We start from the raw sequence: 26,642 nt of genomic DNA on the forward strand, positions 1-26,642 counted from the left end.
CCATATGTACCACGTACTACGATCGATAATCTGAAAATGTTAAATCTTGGGCAAGTTGTTTTGCTCTTCACAAATGCTGCCTGAAATGCGATTATTCCCTGAGTCTTATGTTTTTGTTCCTGTCCTGGTCACTCATATTCCCAACAGAGATGACTGCCTCAGTTCATCTCTCCACCGGAATGAGAGTGGAAAATGACAAATCTGATGCGAGATTCTCAGTTACGTTAACGAAACAGAACTTGCAGGTTTAGAATTCATGGAGGGGCTGAACAATTCTCGAACACGTTATCATTAGACAGGAGAAGGTATCAGATGCCTTAGCGGACTGACGCTGGATATATCCCCGGGATCAGGATCAGTCAGTCGGTCTAAGTCTTCGTGCAGGTGTCACTTACCTCGACAGTTATTGCAATGCCTGTACGCAGGCTAATGCCCAGATACTGACTGTGGAAATCTTGCATTGATACTCACAAAAGCAGTAACCCCATGCCTTGTCTCACATGTCTTGCAATTTCCCAAGCACCCGGCTGGAAACCAAACTTCACCTGTTCTCGTTACGCCTTACTACATTTTACATTCATGCTGGATTTGACCATTCATTCTACGAGACTCAGATTTTGATGGACACTTCGTGATTCTGTTGTTCTTTTATGTTTCATTATTCTATACTTTAAGCTCTTATTAATCAGAAACTACGTGGAATGGAAATTTGAGCATTCATTTCAGATCAGACAGTTGATTGGGCCCAGAAAAATTTGATCCCGACCCCTGTCGTTATTAACAGGAGAATGCTCCCCAAATTAGCATACCGGACATCTGTTCTGCAGTGTGTCATTCTGAACAAGAAGTTACACCGGCAATGATCAATGTCCCCGTGTTGAAACTTGGAGTCCTGCTTGTCGGTGCTCCTGCCATTTCCCCACTGAGTCCAAGTGAATATTTCAGTAAGAAAGGTATGCGCATGTCCTATTGCCATTTCGCAGAACTTCGACCACAAATGGCTGATTATCTTGTTCTGACAGAGATCTTGTTCCAAAATCAGAATCTCATTCCTGGGCTCCAATTGTGTATCCTGTTGGCGAATCGATCTTCATTTCTTAATAATGAGGTGATTTTGTACCACGACTGGACCATCGGGGTGCGAATTCTGGATCTCACGGATGCTTTGACTGAAAAAAGAAGCATCTCCTTGCACTCGGCAAGTTTAACAACATGTGTCTCTGTGAATGTGTATTCAGCAACCTGAAGGGTAACAGTGTAGGATACCAGTCTTTCCACTCTGTATTTCCCACTTGAACTGCCCCTTCACTCCACATTTTCCAGTTGAAAACAAGGAGAATTTCTTTCACTCAAACATTTTGGTTTCTTAACACGTGGATGATGTAGCTGTTCCGTCATTTCATGCCTTCCAGTGTCTTAGACATTTTGTCTGAAAGTTCTGAACAGACAAAAAATGGAGTTTGAGACACTGAGAGAATCTGGGGATATGAGAATGAGCAGTGAATGGAGGGGGGAAATGCCATGCACCATAAAGAATGGAGGGGTGGCCGATGGTTGCCCAGTTTACTCTCTCTAATATTGCTGTTAACTTGATTTACTCACTTGGGCAGCCCATTCCTTTCCTGGATTTCAGGTCCAAAGTTTGGATGCAGCCATATCAGAGGAGTGTTCCAAGTTTACCCATGCCTTCCGCACCAAAGGTTTACACCTGGTGCTTGCTTTATGGAGCCACGGGTGTTTCAAGAATATCCTGAGAGCGCCTGAAAGGGACACACGGAGCGACTACTTTTGAAACAGTGTCCAAGTGATTGTGTAGGGCATGGGTAACCCTTGCATGTAACAATATTTCGGCAACATTCATGTGAATAACGTGAGTGCACCTCACACCACTTAAGGTCAGAGATGTTACTTGCTTGGAATCAGAGGCCTTGGTTGTTACTGGCGCATTGTTGCAAATTTGGCAGGAAGGGATTAGATCTCCAGACACGCTGTTTTGGCCACGTATGTCTAACCGTCAGGACAGGCTCAATATATCTAGCTTCTTGATTTTTAATTTAAAAAAAGTGTCCTCATTTCAATCGCAGCGCAACCGTGTTGTTGAGCAGAGTGTTGGAGGGCAGTGCTGGTGAATGTGGTAGTGATGATGGGGAGGGAAGTGGAGCCGGTAGAATGCCATCGCATCCTGCATATGTTAACTGGTCTTAAATCCCAAACTGAAACCCATTCCTCTGTTTCAAAGAGTCAGTGTTATTCATTTCGCCAGCAAAAATACATCTGCACGGCGATGAAGCCGAGAGCAGCAAAAAACCACGCATTCAGCCAACGCCTCTTTAATGTTCTGCTTTCCAATGGACTGACCGCTCCTGACAATTCACACAGTCTAATCCGACATCCGACCCCGTTCTATCCCCACTCAGCCACGCAATGCACTGTCGACCCTAAACCACTCTTTTTACTCGGAGACACCAGACCTCAAAATTCCGAGGAAGCTCAGTGGAAACCTTCCAAGTCGAAAGCTTTAGAACACAGGATAACACCCCTTGATCTGTGCAATTGAACAGCGGATGGAAGCAAAATAACCTTGCACAGGAACGGTATTGTGGGCCGTGCATCCATTGGATACTGAGCATCGCTCCCAAGTTATTCTCCATCTCACTTCGATAGACCTCCCAATTGTGGTCTCAGTAACGTCGTCAGTAAAGTCCAACTAGAAGGCGAGCACGTAATATTTCTCAGGAATCAGAAGAACTGACACTTTGTTTTTGTTCTCTCACAGACACGGACACTAAGATTCATTATTTTCCCTTTACTGTGATTGCAGATAATATGGGCAGTTGTCGCAGTAATGGAGGCAAATGTAGTTTTTTAGGGTGCAACAAAAATCAGTTCAAAATGCCCAGCCTGTGTGCCTGGCCAAGTGCTGCATGTCTTCTCTTCCATGCAAGGCGGGCACTACCGATGTTGGAGCTATGACACTTACCGTGTGAGGTTCCACAATTCCGGCATTTCCTTAAATGGTGCAGGGAGGAATCCAGGGTGACATCATCAGGCTTCACTGCAATGAGCTTCAACTGCAGTCAGTGAATAAACATCACAGATATCTACAACAGGGGCATTCACCTGCAGACATCACAACTAATTTTAAATTAAATGAGTGAAATATGAATGAAAAGAAAAGATTGGCAGAACAATTCTCGCTCGCATTGAAAAAAAAGGTAAAAGTCAGAAGCCGAATCAACAGATAACTAAAGGACTAAAAAAGTGAACACATCGGCATCCAGATATGTTGCTGCTTTCTAATTCAGTCCACTGGGATAAATGGTTTTGCAATTAACTTTCGTTGAAAGATTGTGATGGAGGCATGAAAGATGCAGAAAAGATTGACAAGGAACTTGCTGGGTCTGGTGGGTATGTTATTTGGAGAACCGAGACAGGCTGGGAAAGTTTCCCTGAAGGCTGAGGGCTGACCCTATCCAGGTTTGGAAAATCATGAGGGGCGCAGACAAGGTGGATTGTCACTATCTTTTTGCCAGGGAAGAGATTCTGTAGCAACAGGGCATGGGCTTTTTGTGACAGAGGAAAGATTAAAAGGGGATCTGCACGACATTTTATTCACACACATACACCGTGGTGGACGGGTGAAGGAGTGGTCGAGGCGGGTACAATTACAACGTCAACAATACATTTGAACGGGTACGGGAATGGGAAGATGCAGAAGATATGAGGAAAACACAGGGAAGTGGGAAGAGCTTAGGTGGACACTTCGGTCGGTATCGACTTTTTGTGTCAAATAACCTGTTTCCGTGTTGCTTAACACCATGACTCTGTGACTATTTGCTCTACAACGTTTGTATATCTCAAAATGGAGGATCTCGTTGATGAAGCCATTGGAACAGCTGTTTGTAACTTTCGTGCACGCGTCCGGGAATTTCGTTTCCTAAATATTCCATTGACCTCGGACGGACCAAGGTCAAAGACTACAATTGTCGAATAAACTTTCCACATTATTTCAGTCGACAGTGTCTGCCATGAGACTTTACAGAACAGATTGGAGATTTTCTCTATGTGTTGAGTGCACAATGACTGACAGATTCTGCATTTACTGATGACAGAGAAGGTGCTGCAGTTTGGCTCCTCACAAGCAGGAATTCCACTGGGTGAGTGAGAGTCCGGGTCTGTGCATTCGGGGACACCACAACGGTTGGTAGAATCGCTCTTTGCTTCGAGTTTCTCTGCAGCGCGAGCAAGAGAAAATCTGTACGTGCAGATAAAACGACGGCCTGACAATATTGATCTGAGCTCACAGGAACAGAAAGGATCTGTTCCTGCAGAAGATACAGATCAGTTTCAATGTCATTGGAAGACGGGATCAAAGGCGTCTTCCGTCTCTTCACTTTGAACGGAAGGTGCCAGTTCCAATCGGCTTGTTCAGAGCTTGTAAACTCGGTCGGTTCAGTCACTTCCGGTGAATAATTCTCCTCAGGAGCAGTAACAAAACTCACCCAATATTTTATTGTCCTTACCGTTACATTACAACTGCTTCACTCAAATGTTGTTCATCAAAGGGGGAAGAAGGAAGAATCTTGCTCATCTGAACTGCTGATAATTGGACTCAGTCCTGTAAATATAGTAGTAAATGTGGCGCATTTACAGGACATGGGTTTGTGAAGTACCTTATCTGCATTCAACAAGGGAAGTGAATGGAACACGGGGTCTTCTGTGCCCGGCGGAACTCTTAATAGCTCCTCCTCAGAATTTTTATTGCTGTGAATTATAGGCAGCACTCCGCCGAACAAACAACAACAAAAATGCACAGATGTTCTGAACATGACCTGTTCTTTCCTTTCCAGGATGGGGAGTCAATTTATGCAAGTATATCTCATGCGTGAAACCCTGAAAATAAATGCCAAATGATCTATGATCATCTCGCGACAATGCATAAAAAACATATTCAATATCGTATGTGTAGCAATTAGGTGTAACTGGTCAGCTCGCCTTCGGAATCTTTCAGCTGCCAACCTGGATAGTACGAGTTGTCCCGGAGACGGTTATGGTTCTTCTTGTGCCCCGGTACGATTAGAACACACTGAAGAACATTAGAAATAAGAAAACGGATCATGAGTATGTTAAATATTCACGTCACTCTGAAATTCCTTTCTCTTTTCACCGTAAATCCACATCCCTATGTATTTGTCATTTCCACCCTGTGTAAAAGATGCGGGCTGTCTGCTCTATCTCTCCCTCTAATAATTTTGTAAACCTATATCAGTTCTTTTCTTAGCCACCAACGCTCCAGAGGAAACAATCCAAGTTTTTCCAAAATCTGCTTGCAGCCCATGCCATCTAATCCCGGAAGAATCCTCGTAAACCCCTTCTGTACCGTTTACCGAAGCTTCAACATCCTTCCTGCAATGAAACAAACAAAATTGCAAACAGTACTGCAAGTGTGGAGTGAACAAAGTTTTATGTCCCGGCAACATGACTTCCTTCCTCTGATACACAATACACCGATCAATGAAGGCAAGAGCGCCGTATTCTTGTCCTCTTTTCGACAATGCAAATGCAAGTTAATCTCAGCGGTAGCTGGTTAGATTCTCCCCTTTTGCAGAGAGTCTTTGCCTGGCAGTTTGTGGCTGGAATATTACCTGGCACTTACCGGCCTAGCCTGAATTTTCTTTTGGCTTGACTGCATTCCGACATGGGCCACTTCACTTTACCTTTCAGTATTAATGGAATTGAACATTCAGCCATAGAAAACGAACATCTCCTCTTCTGATCTACTGATGGAAGTAAAATCACCATTAAAGCAGTTGAAGAATGGGCAGTGGATGGTCAACCCGGACGCGTTAGGCCGAAGGGCCTGTTTTCTTGCCGTGCTTCCCCTTCACAATGATTCTTGTGGTGGAATAAGCCAGAAGGCCTCAGTAAACGCGCAGAATCCCAGGTCTGCCTGATTTCCGTGGAGAGATGTCCTTCCTGATCTGAACCATGAGTCGCATGCCGCGGACTCTCTCTTTATTAGCCCAGTCAAAGCCCCTTTAGCAGAAGGATATATCAGCATTGCAGGCGATCACGAAGAGACAGTGGAACAACAGAGGAAGCTACATCTGTATTCCTTCGATTTGAGAAAAAATACGGGACATCTTACTGAAATGTTTTAGGGGGCGGGGCAAGGGAAATAGTGAGGTGGCTCTCCAGCCAGAGAATACGGTCGAGGGAAGTAGTTGCAAGATCAGGTCTGTTCATTAAATACTGAAGTGCTCACAATTTTTCGATTCTATGTCATCGCCGGAGGGCTGTTGTAGTTGGATCAGTGGAATATCTCATTGTCCAATGGTCCAACTGCAGTTGCCTCGTTAACGATGTCTGTCAGTAGCTGTAGCTGGACGAACCTACAACGCGTGTAGTTAGCAGCGACTGGAAGAGGGACCTGGTTCTCCCACATCCTGCACGAGGAGCATGTGACTACCCTAAACGTCATCTCAAAATGATCAATAATACAGAGGTAAGTGTAAGTCTTTCCTTACCTTCCGTCACCACAGCTCAGCACCTCCCCGAAATCACTCGCGATTAAGCCGCAGTATTTGTTATTTGACGTCCCAAAGTGTAATATTTCACACTTCTCCGGACTGAACTCCATCTGCCACTTTATCTCACCACGTTTCCGAGTGGGATAGATCCCGCGAAATCCTTTCTCCACCTTTCTCACTCCTCACAAATCTGCGGTTTTGTGTCGTCTGAAAACGTACGGATCAGACCGCCTATATTTACGTACAGATACGTTGTACACATATAACGGACGGCCAAGCAATTATCCTTGTAGAAAACCATTAGTCACAGACCTCCCATCAGCGTAAAACCGCTTCGCCACGATACTCTGTCTCCTGTGGACAAATAACATTAACTTCAATCTACTAAGTCACCGTGGATCCCATCTTTTGGATCAGTTTACCAATGGTAGCTTGCCCAATGTTTCACTGAAGTCGATATGTGCATCACCCATTGTCCTCTCCTCACCGATCATCCACTTCACCCCCTAGATCGCACTCATTTGCCTCTTTAATACATGAGATCCCCAGAAGAAAGCCACGTTGTCTTTCCTGAATAAGTCTGTATCTTCCCAGGTATGTGCAGACTCTATCCCGGAGAACCTTTTCCAATTGCTTCCCTGCCATTGATGTAAGGCTGGCTGGGCAGCAGTTTTCCTGGTTTCTCCCGTTGTCCTTTTCCAACAAAGGGAAATCACCGACTGTTGTCCTGTCCTCCAGGACGTCGAAAGTGCATAAAATCATCTCTGTTAAGGTCTCAGAAAATTCCTCTTTCGACTGTCTGAATAACCGTTATATCCTGGGGATATATCCACCTTAATATTTGATCACAGCGTGATTGTAGCTGGCGAGCACAGCATCTGTACTCCAGGCGTATCTAATATGGGCTATTTCATACCAGAGATCTACTCTGGCGGAATATCTGTATGCAGCTATGGCCATTCTTAGCAACAGAGAATAAATGTGGAACGCTGTGGACCGGAGTGCACAAGGAAACTGACCACTGCAGGAGCCAGTGCTCAGGAGACGCGACACTGGAAATATCGCTGATCGCATTTCTGTCCAGAATATTCCCCACAGGAAGAACACTTTTTTGGTGGCGCTACATGGAGTAGGTCGTATATTGGCTCTGCTCCATTCACTTTTTAATTCCGCATGCAGCACCCTGTAATACTTTTATAAGCATTTATAATACTTTTACAAGATTTACTTTGACTTTTAAATGTCGGAATAGATACCAGACCTAAGGCTGGAGCTGATAGCAACGGTAACGGAGGCCCTCAACTCACTTTGGAAGCTACTCTAAACTGGATAAAAAAGCTTGACCAGAGATTTGCCACTTTGGAAACGCTGTTAAAAGAAATTGCAGACAGACAGACCACACTCATACAGCAGAGCGCTAAACAACAACAATTAATTGCTGAACTGGAACAAAATGGAAAAGAGAGAAATCGCGGGTTGGACTTACTGGAATAAAGTTTAACTGCGAACAAAGACTGGAACGGCAAAGACAGAGGATTATTGATTTAGAAAGCTGCAGTCGGAGAAATAATGTGAGGATCATCGGCCTCTCCTTGAAAGCTGAATCTGGTAATCCCTTTGAATTATTTTCTAAACTTCTGATGGATGTCTTTGGCCCTGAAGTATTTTCTTTCAACCCTGTACTTGATCGTGCCATTCGAGCATTAAGACCAACAAATCCGGCAGAGCAAAAACCACGGCCAATAAGATTGACATTTCACTAGCGAGTACCGAAGAACATCTGATTCGTATTGTTCGTCGTCGAGGAATGATCCAATACAAAGACTAGAAGTTTCGTCTGGTTGAAGACCACACCCCAGAAGTTATGAAAGCGAGGCTGCTTTACAAACCGATTATGTCGCGGCTTCACAGGGGAATCATCAGCCTGCATTACCGTTTCCAGCCCGCCTGAGAAGATGCTCCTGAAAAATCACGCCGATAGTTTAAATCCGTTAAAGAAGCCGAAGATTTCCTCCAAGGTTAACTTTTTTGCCTCCAGATGGTCAAGAAATGTACTTTCCTTTGATTTTATACTTAATCGGTCTATTATGCAATGATTAACTTACAGGTTTAAACGCTTTTTATGCCCGGAGATATTTGTCTGCCCTTTGTTAATATTTTAGTGCTTAGTTCTGAAACATGGATACTTACCATGTTTCAATTTAATATTTTATCTTTATATTATTTTACTTTAATATTTTAATGTTCTGTTTGGGTAATAATTAAGAATTTAACTGAGTGACTGATAGCTATTTTTCTCTTTGAAAATAAAGTAAGAATGTATTTCTTAAACGTCGACTGTTTATATTTGTGACTGTTAAATTTTCATCGCAAGTCTGCTCACAGTTTGAAAAATTGCTTTGGCTATTTTTCCTTCTTGTTTAGATGATTGATGGTGCCTTTTATTCTTTTCAACATGATTTGCCACCAAAAGGTTGGGGTTAAATAATAGTGGGTAGCATTCCGGCTGCCTATTGGCCAGTTATCGGGCTTTGGTGGGTGGGGTTGGGGTTAGTTGTTTTTTTTTCCTTCACGTAGACTGATGAACTACTAATATGTCTGAATTTCCGTCATATCCGGCTACTCTTTGAACTTTGTTTCCTCTTCCTGTTAATGAATCTCCCATGCAGCAAGGTTAACGCTTTACATACCATCTGATTTTTTTTAGATTAAAAAATGGATAAGTGATTAATTTTGTTACATGGAATAGAAACGGCTTGAAGAATCTAATTAAGTGTAAGAAGATCTTTAAAGCTTTTGATAGACTGAATGCTCAGATTACTTTTGAGCAGGAGAATCATATCAGAAAAGAGGACAATCAGCGTTTCTTCAGATTTTGAAGGGGTCAACAGTTTCATTCTAACTCACAAGCAAAGGTGAAAGGAGTCTCTACTTTTTTGACTCCTCAAATTCATTTGTTCATCATGAGACAATTTCAGACCTGAATGGTAGATTTTTATTGATTGATGGCTTGCTTCATTACAAAAAAATTGTTATCGTTAATGTTTATGCAACTAATGTGGATCATCCGGGTTTTTTTAAACATTTATTTGCACCTTTTCCTAATTTAAACAAATATATGTTGATTATGGGTGGAAATTTTAATTGCTGTTTAAAACTCTCGATCTGTGTCTAATCTTGAACTTCCTAACAAATCTGCTGTTTTTTATTAACTCCTTTTTTGTTGATTCCGGAATTTTAGAAGGTTGGAGATTTCTACACTCATATGAAAAAGAGTTTTCATTCCTTTCTCATGTCTATCACAATTAATCTAAGATTGATTACATTTTTTTATTGACTCAGGATTAGTTCCACTTGTTATTGACTGTAAGTATGATGCAATTGCCATTTCTGATCATGCGCCATTGAAACTATCAATGAAATTAGTGGAAGTACCCTCCGGTGCCAGACAATGGCGACTCAATCCTTCTTTATTGCATGATTTATACTTTGTCCATTTTAGTAAAGAAGAGATTTCCTTTTTCTTCTCAACTAATTTAACTGAAGAAATTCCCAGTGGGATATTATGGGATACTTTGAAGCTTATATCCGTAGTCAAATTATTTCATACCCTGCTGGACTGAAAAAAACGAACTAATAATGAGTTACGTATATTGGCTGATAAGATTACAGAAATCGATAAAAAAAATACTCTGATGCTCCTAATTTGGAGCTCTGTAAAAAGAGAACGGAACTTCAATTACAAAACAGTTTATTATTAACGTCTCCAAATGAAAATCAATTACTCAAAACCAGAAGTCAGTTTAGTATACATGATGACAAATCTGGTAAATTGTTGGCCAATAGACTGAAAGCTGTTTCAACTAAACGTCAGATTATTAAAGTTCGTAAACGAGATGGTAATTACATGGTGGACCTTGGTCAAATTATCAAATCGTTTCCAGAGTTTTATACTTCTTTATATCAATCAGAATCTCCTGAGGATTCTACTGTAATGCATGAATTTTTAAGGAATTTGAAGACTCCGAAATTATCATTAAATAAACGTTTCTGAGGAATAAATAAAAAAAAAGTAATTTCTTCAATGAATTCGTGTAAAACACCTGGTCCTGATGGGTATACAGTCGAATTTTTAAAATCGTTTTCTGATCTTCCCTCTCCATGGTTAGGTAAATTTTTAAAGCGCCCTATCAGTGGGTGAACTACCACAATCCTTTTACGTAGCAACTATTTCTTTAATTCTTGAAAAGGATAAAGATACCACTGAACGTGCATCTTATCGGCCTATTTCTTTATTGAATGTGGACTCTATTGTTTTCCAAAATATTGGCTCTAGGCTGGAGAAGGTACTTCCACAAAATTATTTCTGCTGACCAGACAGGCTTCATTAAGAATCATTATTTGCTTTTTAATGTTAGGAGTTTAATGAATTGAAATATACCCCTTCATTTGTAAATCCAGAATGTGTTATTTCGTTAGATGCCGAGAAGGCGTTTGACAGAGTCGAACAGGAATATTTATTGAACACGGTTGAGAAATGTAATTTTAGCTCAAAGTTCACATCCGCGATCAAATTGATTTATCACACAGCTCTGGCTTAAATACTTACTAATAGTCAGAAATCCCCCTTGTTTAAGCTTTTACAAGGCACTAGACAAGGTTGACCACTGAATCTTTTATTATTTGATATTGCTTTGGAACCTTTGGCAATTGCCATTCGGGATTCTTCTTAAATATTTTGTATCACTCATGGAAAGGAGACTCACGAGATATCTCTTCATGCAGATGAACTGTTACCTTATACCTAAGCCGGAGAAATCTACCCTGCAATATTATCAGTACTTGCTCAGATTAGTGTTTTCTCTGGTTATAGATTAATCTTAATGAGAGTGACCTTTTCCCATTAAACAGGCAAGTCCCAATTTATAATCAATTACCATTTAGATTAGTGACTGATTAATTTGCGTACGTGGGTGTTAAAATTACCAAAAAAACACCAGGAATTATTTGAAGTTAACTTTTTACCTTTAATTGTTTACGTTGAACAATTATTTACCAAATGGTCCCCATTCTCTCTATCACAGATTGGTTGAATTAATGCAGTTAAGATGAATATTTCACCAAAAGTTTTGTATCATTTTAATCCGATTCCAACTTTTATCTCTGAATCCTTTTTCGACACTACTGATTCCAAAATTCTTTCATTTATGTGGCAGAATAAAAATCCAAGGTCAAGTGAGAAATAATTACAAAGATTAAAAAAAGGATGGTGGTTTGGCTTTGCCTAATTTTAGATTTTACTATTGGGCAATTTATTTTAGATACTTAATTTTCTGGATACAAGATTTAGATGCAATTCATTGTCCCCGTTGGGTATACCTTGATTGTGAATCAGTGCAAGGATTTCATTAGTTTCTATTTTAGGAGCTTCATTCCCTTTTACACTGACTAAATTGAGTGAACAAATGACTAATCCAATAGTTTAACATACAATACGGATATGGTTTCAATTTCGTATTTTTTTTGGATTGATTAACTTTAATTTATCAAGTCCTATTCATTCTAATTTTTTTCTTTCAACCATACAGAACTGACTCAGTTTTATACATATGGAGAATGAAGGGAATAACATCTTTTCGTGATTTATTCATTGATAACTTTTTTAAATGTTTGAACACCTGTCTAATAAATACAACCTGCCTATATCACATTTTTTCTGATATTTACAGATTAGAATCTTTTTAAAGTTACTTTACCTTCTTTTCCGACACAATATAACATTCAAATTACTGAAAAAAATAGGTTTTAATCCCAATTAGAAGGGCCTGATGGCAATAGTTAATGATCGGATTATGAAAGTACGTTCAGAGGAACTTTATAAAATTAAGAATGAATGGGAAAGAGAACTTCAGATACCTTTATCTACAGAGACATGGAAGAAAATTCTTCAATTAGTTAATACATCGTCAATGTGTGCTAGACACTCTTTGATACAGTTTCAGGTGGTTCACAGGACCCATATGTCCAAAGACAAGTTAGCCCGTTTTTATCTTCATATAAATCCTATTTGTGACAGATGTAATTCGAAGGTGGCTTCCCTGAGACATATGTTTTGGTCTTGTCCCTTTTTGTAAAAATATTGGAAAGATATTTTTTTTAATTATTTCAACTGTATTGAATATTGATTTACAACATCATCCTGTTACTGCAACTTTTGGGTTACGAGTGATAAGATCGCGCCATTTATCTGGTTCTGTTCGTCGTATGATCCCCTTTCTCACATTAATGGCCAAGCGATCCATTTTGTTCATAATGGATCCATTACCTCCCACCACCTTTCAATGGTTCTCTCAAAATATAGCATGTTTAAACTTAGAAAAAGTTGATACTTCGTTTCAATTTGAGGACGTTTGGAGTCTATTCATTCAACATTTCCAGATGATATAATCTGACCTTTTTCAGATCCCTTACAATAACCATTGAATACAGAGGAGCCGAGCTAACGACAGAATCATGTTTTTTTTTAATTGAAGAAATATCAGTCTTTTTTTTTGAAGTTTTTTGTTTCTTTTTTATTATTATTAATTGTTTTCTTTTTGATTTGGGCGTTCCTTTATCATATAATTAAATCTCCTTTCAATGTTCCTTTTGTATTATTTTCACTTAATAAGAGAACGGAAGGTCTGTTTTTTTACTCCTTGTGATTATATATATTAACTGTTATGATTGTTAGCATGATCTCTTTGCACCATATGTAGAATTATTAATGTTATATATTCGTTATGATTTGAAAATGATTGAAAAAGAAAGGAAGAAACACATTCAGTTGAAATTTCTGCACAGTCGTAACTGGAAACGCCAGCGATGACAGACACGGCCCAACATTTTCCATTAAAATTATAATGCTCAGGACAGAGACATCAGTCGCTGAGAACAGCAGTTTTCGCCGTTGACACGCGGATGGAAATATAGTCCGCAGACACGAGTGAATTCGCGAACACAAATCATTATTATTGATGTTCCAAAACAAATGGCCACAGGGTGGCGGCCGATGGCAGAATTGTTGGCGGCAAACAGGAAGGTGAAGTGATAGTTATTTTCACCAGAATCAATGTTTTATTCTACTAAAGGGAACCCGAGCATATTTATCGGTCCTTTCTCTGTAAAGGCAATAAATATGTCCATTCACACTGATACAGCGTTTCTCCAATCACTTGCCGTGAACTAAAATACAACATTGAAATTTCAAAACAGTCTGAGAGGAGGTGCTGCATGAAGGCGACATCCATCATTAAGGACCCTCTCCATGCGGGACACACCATCTTCACCTTATTACCATCGGGGAGGAGGTTAGAGCCTGAACACCCAAACTCAACGATTAAACAACAGCTTTATCCCCTCCGACGACAGATTTAATGAACGTTACCTCGTTATTACTGTTTTAAATCGGTTATTTATCTTTGCAAATGATCATGTTATTTTACCTTTCGCTTTACTGCTGCAGCAAATGAAAAGCTTTCACGACATATGTCAGAGATAATAAACCTGATTCTGATTCTGATTATGGAATCACTGTTTTCAAACAGACTTTTGTATCGGTGGATGATTTAGCTCCGTGACCAACCGGACGCTCAGCAGGGAACGAAGGCTAAACCATCAATCTTGATGAGTAATTCAAAATCTGGCAGGAGATGCCGGAAGTTGTCCATTGATGTGTCTGAAAGATACGGGAAAACGACTTGTCCCAGCTGCAAAGTGATATGAAAAGCTGCTGCGTCATATACCCTGAAATTCTGCATTATTTTCTTTTCTTAATACACTTCAGCAATATTCTCAGCAGATATTCCATCCCATTCTTCAGTTCCTGTCTGAACTTAGACTGAGTCACTGCATAAATGCAAGTGTTTGTGCAGCAGCTCAAAAGCAGAAGCATGTAGCTGGTTTGATCCGCAATGAAAGCTGGGTCACTGAAACTAGTTGAAAAAAAAGCGCTTAGTAATTTGCATCCAGAGAAAAAATACAAAATACGTCATCCAAAGCAGTATGAAATTGCCTGCTATCGCAAAGAGTAAGATGATGGACTTCCTTCTGTTTTCCATCTTGGCATCATTTCGATTCGGATCATTCTTGCTACCTCTTAATTCCTGCGGACTCTACTGGCCGCTAATATGTGTCCTACGGTCAGACCATTGAGCAGAGATATGCAGAATGTTACAGACTCAGCGACAGTCCCTTTAAGATAGAGTGTGTGTGTGTATGTGTGTGTGGGGCGTGCTTACGTCAATAGAAGATAAAGGACGTAATGACGTTGTGGAAGAAGTTAGAAGATGAAGAAGGAGAGAGAGAGAGAGAGAGAGAGAAGGGAGAGAGAAACCAGCCTGCTAGTTTTCTCTATGGATGGATGAGAAACAATAACTGTGTCTGCCACTGAAATCCATGTATGGAAGTTGGAAGTAATCTGGTGGAGTTCACTTTGTTGCTGACCTGTAGAAGGAAACAGGTATTTGTGTGTGGACGACCAAGATTCGGATGCTTTTCGGGGTGAGGAAGTCACTACCGAGTAAACACTGAAGTGTCGCTTGGGTTCCATCATGGAACATCTGGATTTCGTATTTACTCTCTCTCTGTTTCTCTACATCTACGTCTTATCTTAAGACAACGGTGGTTGTTGAAGAAGCCCTTGCTCATGTTTCACCTTATGGCTTGCGGAACTGAACTTTAAGAACCATTCCTGAACTGGGAGTTTTGGACTTTGTCACACACACACGACGAGTTTAGTTTTGGGGTTAACGTTCGAGGTTTAACATTTTTAAATTCTAACATACTAACATTTTTACTTTTATTTTTCATATTATCATAAGTAGTGATTAATAAAATAGTTTTAACACTGAATCATCCCTCAGTGTGTTTCCTTTGTTGCTGGATCGTGGCAAGAACGTCGGAAAGAGAGGGGTCAAACAGCGGTGAATCCAATCGAATGCTATCCATGCAGGTTCAAAGTAGGAATCGAACTTCCCATCGCAGCCCCATTGTATGAGTGAGGGTTCAAACATAAAGTACCACGGAATGTTTTTACAAAGGAACAGTGGACAGACAGTAGATATGACACTGGCTGCAGTTTTGTCTGTGCAATATCTGGTCCGCAACTTGTGAAAAGAAATCATCACATATCGATCAAATGTGAAAGACAGCATCAACCAAAGGGAAATATCTGTGGCTGCATGTTTCAGGGCAGTATGGACTGAGCACATTTGGGTAATGTAAAGGAATCTTGTAATGAGATATGAATCATTAATACGGGACAGTATCACGTCAATGACCACGACCAACAGATCTGCCGCCGGCATGGCCACGAGGTAGCGAGAAACACACCTGGAGAGGCCGCACTTTCCCCGGGACAGGATCACAATTTCCTGCACGTTCGCTGTGATAGGGGAAGAATCAAAAACAAAGATTCACCAGTCAACACACATTTCTGGAGCCAGTGACGAAGGGCTCAATCCATGGCTTCACTCTCAGATAAGAATTCAGCATTGGCACAAGGAGAGTCAGGAAAGGATATTTCCGTGGAGTGTCAGAGGTTGAGAGTTGACGTTGTAGAGGTACAAAAAGTCATGAGGGACATGGATGAAATGAATGGTCACAGTCCTTTCCCCCAGGGTAGGAGAGTACAATGGTCTAAGGTTAGAGGGGAAAGATTCAAAGGACAACCGAGGGCCAAATTCATCACACACTGGGTACAGGGTACCTGGAACGAATTTCCAGAGGAAGTGGTAGAGGGGAGTACAACCACAATGTTTAAAGGATATTCCGACATTTAAACGGACAGGAAAGGTTTCGATAGATACGGCTGACGCAGGCAAATAGGTCGATATCAGGTCGGCAAATTGGCCGGCCTGGGCGAGTTGGACGCAAGAGCCCGTTTCCGTGGCCTACAAGTCTGTGACTCCATTACTCACTGAACCAAATATGTAACGCCTGACCGTACTTCAAAATGATACTTTGGAAAACGAAGTATCGCAAAATTAATATCTGAAGGGCTTCCTCTTGGGACTTACTTGCTGGGTTGATCACACCGGTGCTTAACTACAGAAAATGGCAGCTCATAACACTGCTGGTTTTATATATATCTCTCATGTCACAAGTCAACTGAAGCTCAAAAGTTATATCCAAAATCAACACTTGCCAGTAACGAACGGAGTTTCCAGTGTAATTATGAGCTCGTTTTGAAGATCAGATTGAGGAGAAACAGGTAGACACCAGGCGATCCGACATCCTTCTGTTTTTCTCTTTTCGCTGGTTTTACAGATCTTCAGAATAATCTGCCCAGGAAGTGAGCGTTGCGCCTGTCTTCCAAATTTCTCCAGAAATTAAACTGACAGGGTTTCATTGTGCTGCAACGTTGCAGCTCATTCAAGTAAAAATTAAATTAGTTTAAATCACGAGTGGCCAATGCCAATGTCTGTTGGTGTGACGGTGAGGACACTCAGAGGTCACACAGTGGCCTCTTGCGCACTAACCTCGGCTCTGTGCATGATCGCAACATTCCAGTCTTCCAATCCTCCCTTCTCAAGTGATACTATGAAAGGACTGAGGTATGTGAAAATTGGAAACCCCGCTCGTGATCTGGTGTTGAGACTTTCTGGAACGTTATATTATTAAGTTTCACGTCGCCGAGGGAGGAGCACTTGGAATTAATGACGAAGTAAATTTTAATACGCGCGGGGAGTTTGAGATGATAAAAGGCAAAGCTAATGTTCTATCCACAAAATCGTGTCAGACTGATCTGATGATTAGTTTTATGAAAAGCGAGTCTGATGAAAGATGTGCATTGGACGTGATCTTAGGTATTCAAAACCAACTGTTTTTTAAAGCACGCACACATTATTGTTTCCAAAGTAGGAGCAATGGATTGAATGACACAGTGAAGATATTAATACCAGGTTGGACGAAGGAGACGACATGGTTTGTCGCGTAAACAAGGAGATTTTCTTCCTGGGAGTGAAGGGTTAAATGTCCGTTAGAAACACAATACAGTTTACACTCATGTTAGAATTTCGGAGGTGGATGTGCAAATGTTCAAATAACATTCTGTGGATGGCAGAGAATTACATTTGTGGTTAACCCCGAGGAAACGGTCAAACACCAGCAGATAGTGTAAGAATGGGCAGAGAAATGGCGAATAAAATGTGAATGGAAGTATAATGAGGAGAGAAAACAGAGACGCATTGAGAGAGCGTTTAAATGGGTGTACGTGTCGAGGCAGCTGGGTTCACGCGATGGGGTTACACATTGGTTACTGTATCTGGATAAATCGAGAGGTGCGTATCAAAGCATGGGAGATCGGTGGAGTGAGAAATGGCTGCGTGGTGTAGAAGTGGTTGCAGTGATTATGAGTAGTAAGTCACAAAGGACAATTGCATCCAATGTGTTGAATGTAATGTAGCTGAAGAACTCGCTTATAAATATTTACCGGCTGTCTTCGTGAATGAGGGGTTTCAGCTGAAGGTTAGTCTGGAATAAAATGGGCTGTCGAACCCTTTCGCAAAGTGATGAAGACTACTATTTTGACAAAGAGTCATTTGGTCATGTTAGGTTTGGACAGATGTAGTGAGTGAACTAGTTCTGATTTGCGGGTGGTTCGGGCAGCAGATATCGCTTCAAGCATGCACCATAACGGAGACTGAGGTAGAGCCACACAGAACAGAATTATTGACGTTCGTCATAGTCAGCACCCACCAATGACACCCCAGTTCTTCACTAATTCAGTGCCGTTGTCCCCGCGACATGGTGTCGCTATGAGGAAACTGCCCTCTTCTCCGATAACAATTCAATGACAAAGAACATTCGGACAGTTTAACGTTCTTAAAATCCAGGAGAATGAAAAAAAAGTATGCAACAGATTCAGCTGTTGCCAACATTGAGAAGACTGAGTAGAAGGCAGTGGATCTGAGAGCGACAGAAGGGTGTTCACGAATGCAAAGTGGATTTGTCCGTTCACGGTGATGGCCAAACTTGATAAGAGTAGTGCTAAGTGGATTCTTCTCGGTTGAGAGAGTTCTGCACTAAAAGAAGGTGAGTAGTCATTGGGAAAGGCAGGCGAATGAAACCATCGTTCTGCCATCGTAGTAACTTTCTCATTATTACCATCGAGAAGGAGGAACAGAAGCCTGAAGACCAAACACAAAGGTTCAGATGCAGCTTGCTTCCTCCCATCCACAGATTTCTGAAGGGTCCAAACACTTCTTCGTTATTCTTTTTTTCACACTTCTGTTTGTTTTGTAATTTTTGGTAATTTTATATATTTGCACTGTACTGCTGCTGCAAGACATCAAATTACGCATCGTCTTACACAGTGACAATAAACCTGCTTCTGATTGCGAATGGAAAATTCTGACAAGTGGGCGTAATCCATTTTTGAAGTGATATACCTGGAGGAGTGGTTCATGGGGGCACGGGAGGTCCGGCATCAAGCTCCCAGCATGTGATCAGATAATTAAGTCTTTCTCTGAAGTAAACCGATAAACTTCGGTGTTTACTGGATGCCGAGAATACAAAAGACTGGAGGGATCCACGTCAGAAAGTGATTTCAGAGACACTGACAATATCAGGGCCATTTCACAAGGAGACTGAGCCTTCAATCGCACGCTCGGTGCAATGGATTCTGGGCAGCAGCGGTATCACTGCAGGAAGGGATGTTCCAGAAGGCAGCTCTCTCCCACCGCCTGGAAGGCAGGATGAGAAAAAAATATGTTAATCCTTCAGCTGAAGTGATCAGGGGAGGAATCGGCGTTTCTGCACGAAGCGGAAAGCCGCCATCGGCAGGATTTTGGAGGACCAGGATTAATATCCTGCACATCACTTTTCAACAGTAACCAATGGCACTGAAATGGCCCTCCTCACTGCTTAGAATCCCAGGTGTGTGCAGGTACGGAGCGTCTGGCAACTTGTCTGCACTCAGCAACGGGGGAAACTGTCCAGTTTAGAAAATGAAACAAAATATTCTAACCGAGAGCAACCTGAAAGGCGGCGGTGATGAATTGCTGCATTTAAGCAATAAAATGACCTTTACTGACAGCAAGGATTTTCAGTCAAACGCAAGAAATTAGACATAGAGGTTATATCAACAAAATGATCCGAAGTTTTTTGCCATGAAATGCAACATTATTCCTTCAGCGAAACTATAGCTCAGGAAAAAACAGCGACTGCTGAATCTCCCTTTCTGTGGATTGAGGGCAGAGAACACAAAAGGAAAGAAACGGATTGTTGCAGAGATCAGAGCAGCAAATCTGTTCAAACTCCCAATTCGAATTTCGGAATTGGATGCCATCTCTCACCTGGAATTCCAACGGCAGCTATAATGGGATAGAAAATCATTTGTGTTTGTAAAACTGGGTCCAGCGCAGAAAATGGTTCGTGGCTGCGTGGAACTGCCATCCTGGCGGAGAAGCGATGGCGAAGCTCCGTGCTCGATGCTGGAATCCAAGTGACTGCGCTTTGCAGAGGCAGCCTTCATATCTATTATAGAGACTCTTCCCGTGGGACCGGAAAAAATCCCGAAGCTTCAACATCACTTCCACTCATCTGAGCAGCGCGACAACGACTTTCACAATGACGGACCTTCTCCGCGACATACATGCACTGACGGTGAACAATGTTGTTAAAATGAAAAACATTCAGTCAGAAATCAATTATAGAACCCATCTCCATCCATTTCAGTCGGAAATGCAGTTCTTCAGTCCTTTGCCTGCCTCATAGTAACAATTAAACAGACGCAGCCGCGGTTCACTTATTCTGAGAATAGTCCGCTTCTGCCAATGTACCAATTCGGTTCAGCAGGTTTTCCACCTTCTTCGGTCCGCTGGCAAAGATGCACACACATTTGCTTCCATACGGCATATCAGGCTCATAAAATTAATTTATGAAGGACTCGGGGACAGAAAACAATGAAGAGTTGTAATAACGAAAGTCAGTACAATGAATGGAATTTTCCGTATGATTCAATCGCGTGGGTGAACGTTTGATAGGTTCTCCGCATTTGTGTTATACTTTGAGTGATGCTGAAGTCACTGGAGCCGAATGGGAACGTTGAAATAAAGCTCGCAAGAAAGTGTAACTGGATGAAGTAAGAATGTGGATTCCCAATGACCCTCTACGGGGGAGCTGACCCCAAGGAAAAAAATCCGAACTGACTGACATGATTCCCCCATTGAGCAGAGAGTGTGGAAGACAGAAATGTACAAAGTTTGACAGGATGACTGGAAGATGATAGCCTGCTCCACCATTCATTGAGGTATTGGTAATTCCTCAATCTCCACACCATGACCCCGCTCCCTCCCCATACACACTGATGCATTTTTGTCCAGTAATCCGTCTACCCACTTCTGAAATAAGTTCAGCAACCTGGTCTCCACAGCCTCCTGTGGTAGAGAATTCCACCAATTCATCGCCTTCCGAGAGATGAATTGTCTCCTCTTCTCAGTTATGAACGCTGTGCCCCTGATTCACCAAATGTGATCTCTGAGGAGAGATCCGAAGTCATGCGATAAGTCCTGCCTACACGTTACCTGCTGAGACCTTTGGGAAGTCTGTACATTTGCAGGAGATCACTTCTCATTCCTCTCTAAGTGAATAAGTTCATTGCCGGCCGTGTATCTTCTAACTTGACAGTTCCACCAGGCAGACACAAAAGACTGATGGAATCTGAAGCAACAACCGAGCTATTGGAAAGACTGAGCGGATCAGGCAGCATGTTTTCGTTTCTGATGCAATTGAAATACTGTATTGTTTTGGCGAACGGCAGGGAGTCTTCATGCCCACACTGTTTCTTCATACTCGACAGATCGGGACAATGATGATGAGCCTGGATGGTTGGATGTTCAGATGTTGTAACATTTTTCATTACATTCTTGTTAGTAGCCAGGTCCTGTTGTATCTTTGATGATACCTTTTTCCTGCGGTGGAAAGCACGCTTCTTGCCATGGGATGTTACCCAGATTTCGTGGCGATCTGCTGCAATTGGCTACCCGCTAATGACAACGCCGTGGACGATTGAAATAGTCTCCGACATAACCCGGGGAAGCGCGAGCCAACACTTGAATTAAATAGCACGCGGCCCATTGCCATTCATTCAAGTGGTAGGATCACATGATCTTGTCACCGACTCCATCTCCAGAGCAAACCCATTCTTTTTAGTTTTGCATCAAATTCTTCGGTTACCTTGGATTAATTTGTGACTTATTGATTTGTATTCAAATATTGCACATATAATTGTAATTTAACATTAAGCCCTGTGATCATCCTGGTGCATTGGTGCTGCTCCGTATCTGGCCGAGGAGCTGGTGCAAGAAAGAAGGGTTCAGGTTCTTTGAACACTGGGATGTCCTCTGGGGTACAAAAGGAAAGGGTTGCACCTGAACTGGAGTAAGACCAATATCCTGGCTAAGAGATTTGCCGACGCTTTTCGGGAGGGTTAAATTCGTCTGGCAGGTGGTTGGACCCAAATCCGTCGTGTCGCACACAGTGAACAGATTTCCATCCAAATCTGTAACAAATGGTCTGATCCTGTGAAATGGTTGTGTCCTGCCGATGGGCCAATTGAATTTGATGTATTATCACCGCATTACAACCTTTCGCTCGGCTCAGATAAATGAAAACACGTTCGCTTCAATCTCGGAGATTAGGTTTACGGTAAATTAAGGAATTTATGAAAGCTTCAGGCTCTTTCAAAGGTGTTAGTGAAACGGGGTCTGTGGTGCTAGTTCAAATATCCTTATGATCGAATGACGTTCACCAGCTGTTTAATAGTTTCTCCGCATTTTTTGCAAGACGTTCTCACACACGATGTTCAGAGAGCCCAACACGGCCGTTAAACTGGAGCTCCCCAGCGAGTTATAACTGGAAGGGGAAAATGTGGCTTGAACCTGACACTCTGCAGTGGTGATGAGTAGAAACTACAACATGCAGAGTGATCGCAATCCCCATTGAGCAGAAAGTGAGAAAGATGCAAATATAGAGAGCAGGCGATGATGACTTGTTAATCGGAGCCTCGATCTGAATACATGTTCGAGCGTAGTGCCCATGACCTTTGCTGCATTTTGTAACATATCTACTGCGCATGTCGACATCTTCAGCCATGTGGCGTCCGTGGTCTCCTTCAGAATTCTCATCCACGGGACACGTCCTCTCTGCATCGGGCCTGTCGAGCCAATTCAGAGTGTTGTACGATCTCATGAGGTGTCCCCTCATTACTCCAACTGTTCAGTGTCCACCAGGTATCTCCTCGCAGGACAGTTCGACCATCCGGGGTATCAATCTGCTAAATCTTTGTTACACACTCTCGATACAAATAATTTCTCTTTTTCAGACATTCTGACCCAAACTCCACATAAATCTCTTTAATCTTTCATAGACCCTGCGAATGTGTTGTTTGACTCTTATTTCTGAACTCAAAATCTCTTCCAATGGATGTCAACCTATCCACTGCCTTATCAACGGCGGCCAGTGACGGGTGTTCCCATTGTATGCCAGTACTTAAACTATGAGTAAAATGTAAGTTACATGTAGCCTTTCTTTTTCTCCTATCAGCCGGACAACGTCAAATTTTCCGGGAGATACTACATCTGACTTGTATTTACCAACAAACGCATCTTTTCTAACCTGATTTGTAGCCTCTTCGAGTCCTCTTCAGACCTCAAAATTTCACGTAGTTTCGGCTGAATGGAATCTGATGAATTCTGTAATATCGTTTAAATCATTGAATGTACCGATGATGATGAATATCTGGGACACACGTAGGACACCTGCAGTGCCGCTATGGTAATCTCCATCCACTACCCCTCCTCAAGGTCTCCTATTCTTCGGTTTCCTCTCTTACAACCAGTTTTTAATCCAGCCCATGTATTATCAGCATCCCATGTGGTTGAATTTTGCACATTAGGCTCTGACGTGAAAATTCATTAAACACTTCGAAAAGATAAAGCTCCGACGAGAGGCCGGACACGACGAGATCGACTCCCGAGATCCAACCTGACGCGTGGCCGAGGCCCGACCCCACGCGAGTCACGATCAACCGGGACCCGACACCGGCCCCCTCCGGATTGAAAACCCGACACTATGGACCACCTGGGGCCGCGTCCCGACGCCGACCCCCACCCTAGACACCACCACCTACCTGCAAGTGAGTCAGTGTAACCCTCTTTAGGACACGAGACCTGTATGGAAGCAACAGCTTACCTCTCAAGACAGCTGAATCCACTCCAGGTCTTAGAAGCATATCTCGCATTCCAGGTGAATACGCTCCAGGTATTCCAAGTCTGTTCAGTAGCAGTCACTTCCCTTGCAGTCCAGGGGAATACGCTTCACGTCTTCAAAGTCCAGCAATAAGTTACTTATCATCCAGTCCAGGGGAATCCACTCCATGTCTTACAGGTCTGAACTTACAGTTCAGGACAGAAGAGATGCCGACCCTTATCTCGGAAGTGTGGCAAGAGGGCTAAGCTGCAGGCGAGACTGAAACAACGTGGATACAAACCCAGCCCATCACACTACTGGCTAACGTCGTCCATTGAGAACAAAGTTTGTGAATTGATGGCAAGACTGACCTACCAAAGAGAACTGAGGGACTGCTGTGTGCGATGTCTCACCGGAACGTGGCCCACACCTGCTTCACCTCACTTGGGCATTCAACCTGAGGGCTGCTCATTCTATCGAATGGACCGTACAGCGTCCTCAGGCAAAATTAAGCACGGAGGGGTCTGCTTCTTAATCAATAACTTCTGATGATCGGACGTGACTTTTCTGGCGAGCTGATGCTCACCCCACCCCCCGGAATATCTTAACGGTGAAGCTTCGAACCATTCTATCTGCCAAGGGAGTTCACTTCAGCTGCCCTCATGGCAGTCTACATCCCACCACAGACGGACGTGAAGCCTTCACTCAAATGAGAGATACTCCGCGGTCAACAAACTTAAGACAGAACACACTGAAGCCCTCTTCATTATCGCAGGTGATTTCAACCAGGCCAACCTCAGGAGTTACCAAAATACTATCAGCACATCTACTGCTCCAACAGAGGGGCTAGCACCCTTGACCACTGTTATAAAACCATCAAGGGTGCCTTTTGAGCCACCCCTCCCCCTCACTTTGGGAAATCAGTCCACCAGGCGGTGTCCCTACTACATGCACACAAACAGAAACTGAAACGGGAGATTTTTTACAGAGAGCCGTGCAGTGCTGTTCTGAGGAAACAGATGAGCTCCAACGCGACTGCTTTGAGACGGTGGACTGATCCATGTTCAATGACTCAGCTGCCATCCTTAATGAGTATCCCACCACCATCACAGACTTTATCAGCAAATGTGTTGAGAACTGTGTACCAAAGAGGACAATACGGGTGTTCCCAAACAGGAACCATGGATAAACCGGGAGATCCGCTCCCTGCTGAAGTCGAGGACTGCTGCACACAAATCTGGTGATCCTGATCTGCAAAAGAAATCGAGATATGAACTTCAGAAAGCTATCAGGAATACCAAGAGGCAATACCGACTCAAAATACAGTCCCAGACCAGCCCTAGGTTATGGCAGGGCTTACATGCCATAACAGGCTACAAGATGAAGACGGGCTTCATAGTTAACAAAAGAGCATCCCTTCCTGATGAGCTTAAGGCATTCTCTGAGAGTTTTTAAACGGAAGTCGACTGTCACCACTCACACTGACAGCCTCCAATGCAAATGAACCCGTGGTCACCGTCGACGAAGTAAGATCAGTCTTCCGGAGAGTGAACAGGAGCAAAACATCTGGCCCAGATGGTGTTCCTGGCCGATTGCTCAAATTGTGTGCTGATCAGCTGGCGGGAGCATTTGCACCTCTTCTTGCCTCATTCTCTGGTTCCCACCTGTTTCAAGAGATCACTATCATCCCGGGACCGAAGTAAAAGCCAGGTATCATGCCTCAATGACTACCGACCAGTAGCTCTGACATCCACCATCATGAAGTGCTTCGATACAATAGTCGTGGCGCGCATCAGCTCCATCTCTGAGACCTTCCAGGCCCTCTGTAATTCGCCTATCGCCGAAACAGTTCTACAGAGCACTCCATCTCGGTGGTCCTACACTCAGCTCTGGAGCATCTGGACAGTAAAGAAACCTACGTTAGACTATTGTTTATTGACTACACCTACGCCTTCAATACTATAATTCCAAGCAACCTCGTCACCAAACTCCGTGACCTGGGACTCAACACCTCCGTCTGCAACTGAAACCCTGACTTACCGACCAACAGACTGCAATAAGTGAGGTTAGTTGGCAACACTGGATTATTCTCAGCACTGGTGCCCCACAAGGCTGCCTTCTCAGTCCTCTATTGTACTCCCAGTATACTCACGGCTGTGGCCAGATTTTGCTCGATCTCTATGTGCAAGTTTGCCGAAGATACCACCGCAGAAGGCTGTATCTCAAACGGTGAGTCGGGGTACGGGAAGGAGACAGAGAGCTTCGTGACATAGTGTCATGACAGCACCCTTTCTCATAATGTTAACAAAACAAAAGACATAATCTTTGACTTCAGGAAAGGGGGGTGTACATGCACCTGTCTACATTAATGGTGCTGAGGTCGAGAGGGTTTAGAGCTTCAAGTTCCCAGAGTGAACATCTCTAATAGCCTGTCCTGATCAAATCACGTAGACGCCACCGTGAAGAAAACTCACCAGCGCCTCGACTTCCTTCGGAGGTTAAAGAAATTCGGTATGCCCCCTTTGACACTCACCAATCTTTTTCGATGCACCATAGAAAGCATCCTACTGGATGCACCACAGCTTGTTATCGCAACTACTCAGCCCAGGAACGCAAGAAACTGCAGAAAGTTTTGGACACAGCCCAGCGCGTCATGGAAACGAGCCTCCGCTCCATGGAATTAAGATATCACTGCCTTGGTGAAGCAACCAGCACAGTCAAAGACCCGGGTCATTCTATCTTCTCTCTTTTCCCATCAGGCAGAAGATACAGTTGTCTGAGGACGCATACCACAAGACTCTTCTGTCCCACCGTGATGAGAATATTGAACGGTTCTCTTATACAATGATATGGAATCTTGACCTCACAATCTACCTTGCT

Source organism: Pristis pectinata, chromosome 23, assembly GCF_009764475.1.
Source record: "Pristis pectinata isolate sPriPec2 chromosome 23, sPriPec2.1.pri, whole genome shotgun sequence".
Classification (NCBI taxonomy): Eukaryota; Metazoa; Chordata; class Chondrichthyes; order Rhinopristiformes; family Pristidae; genus Pristis; species Pristis pectinata.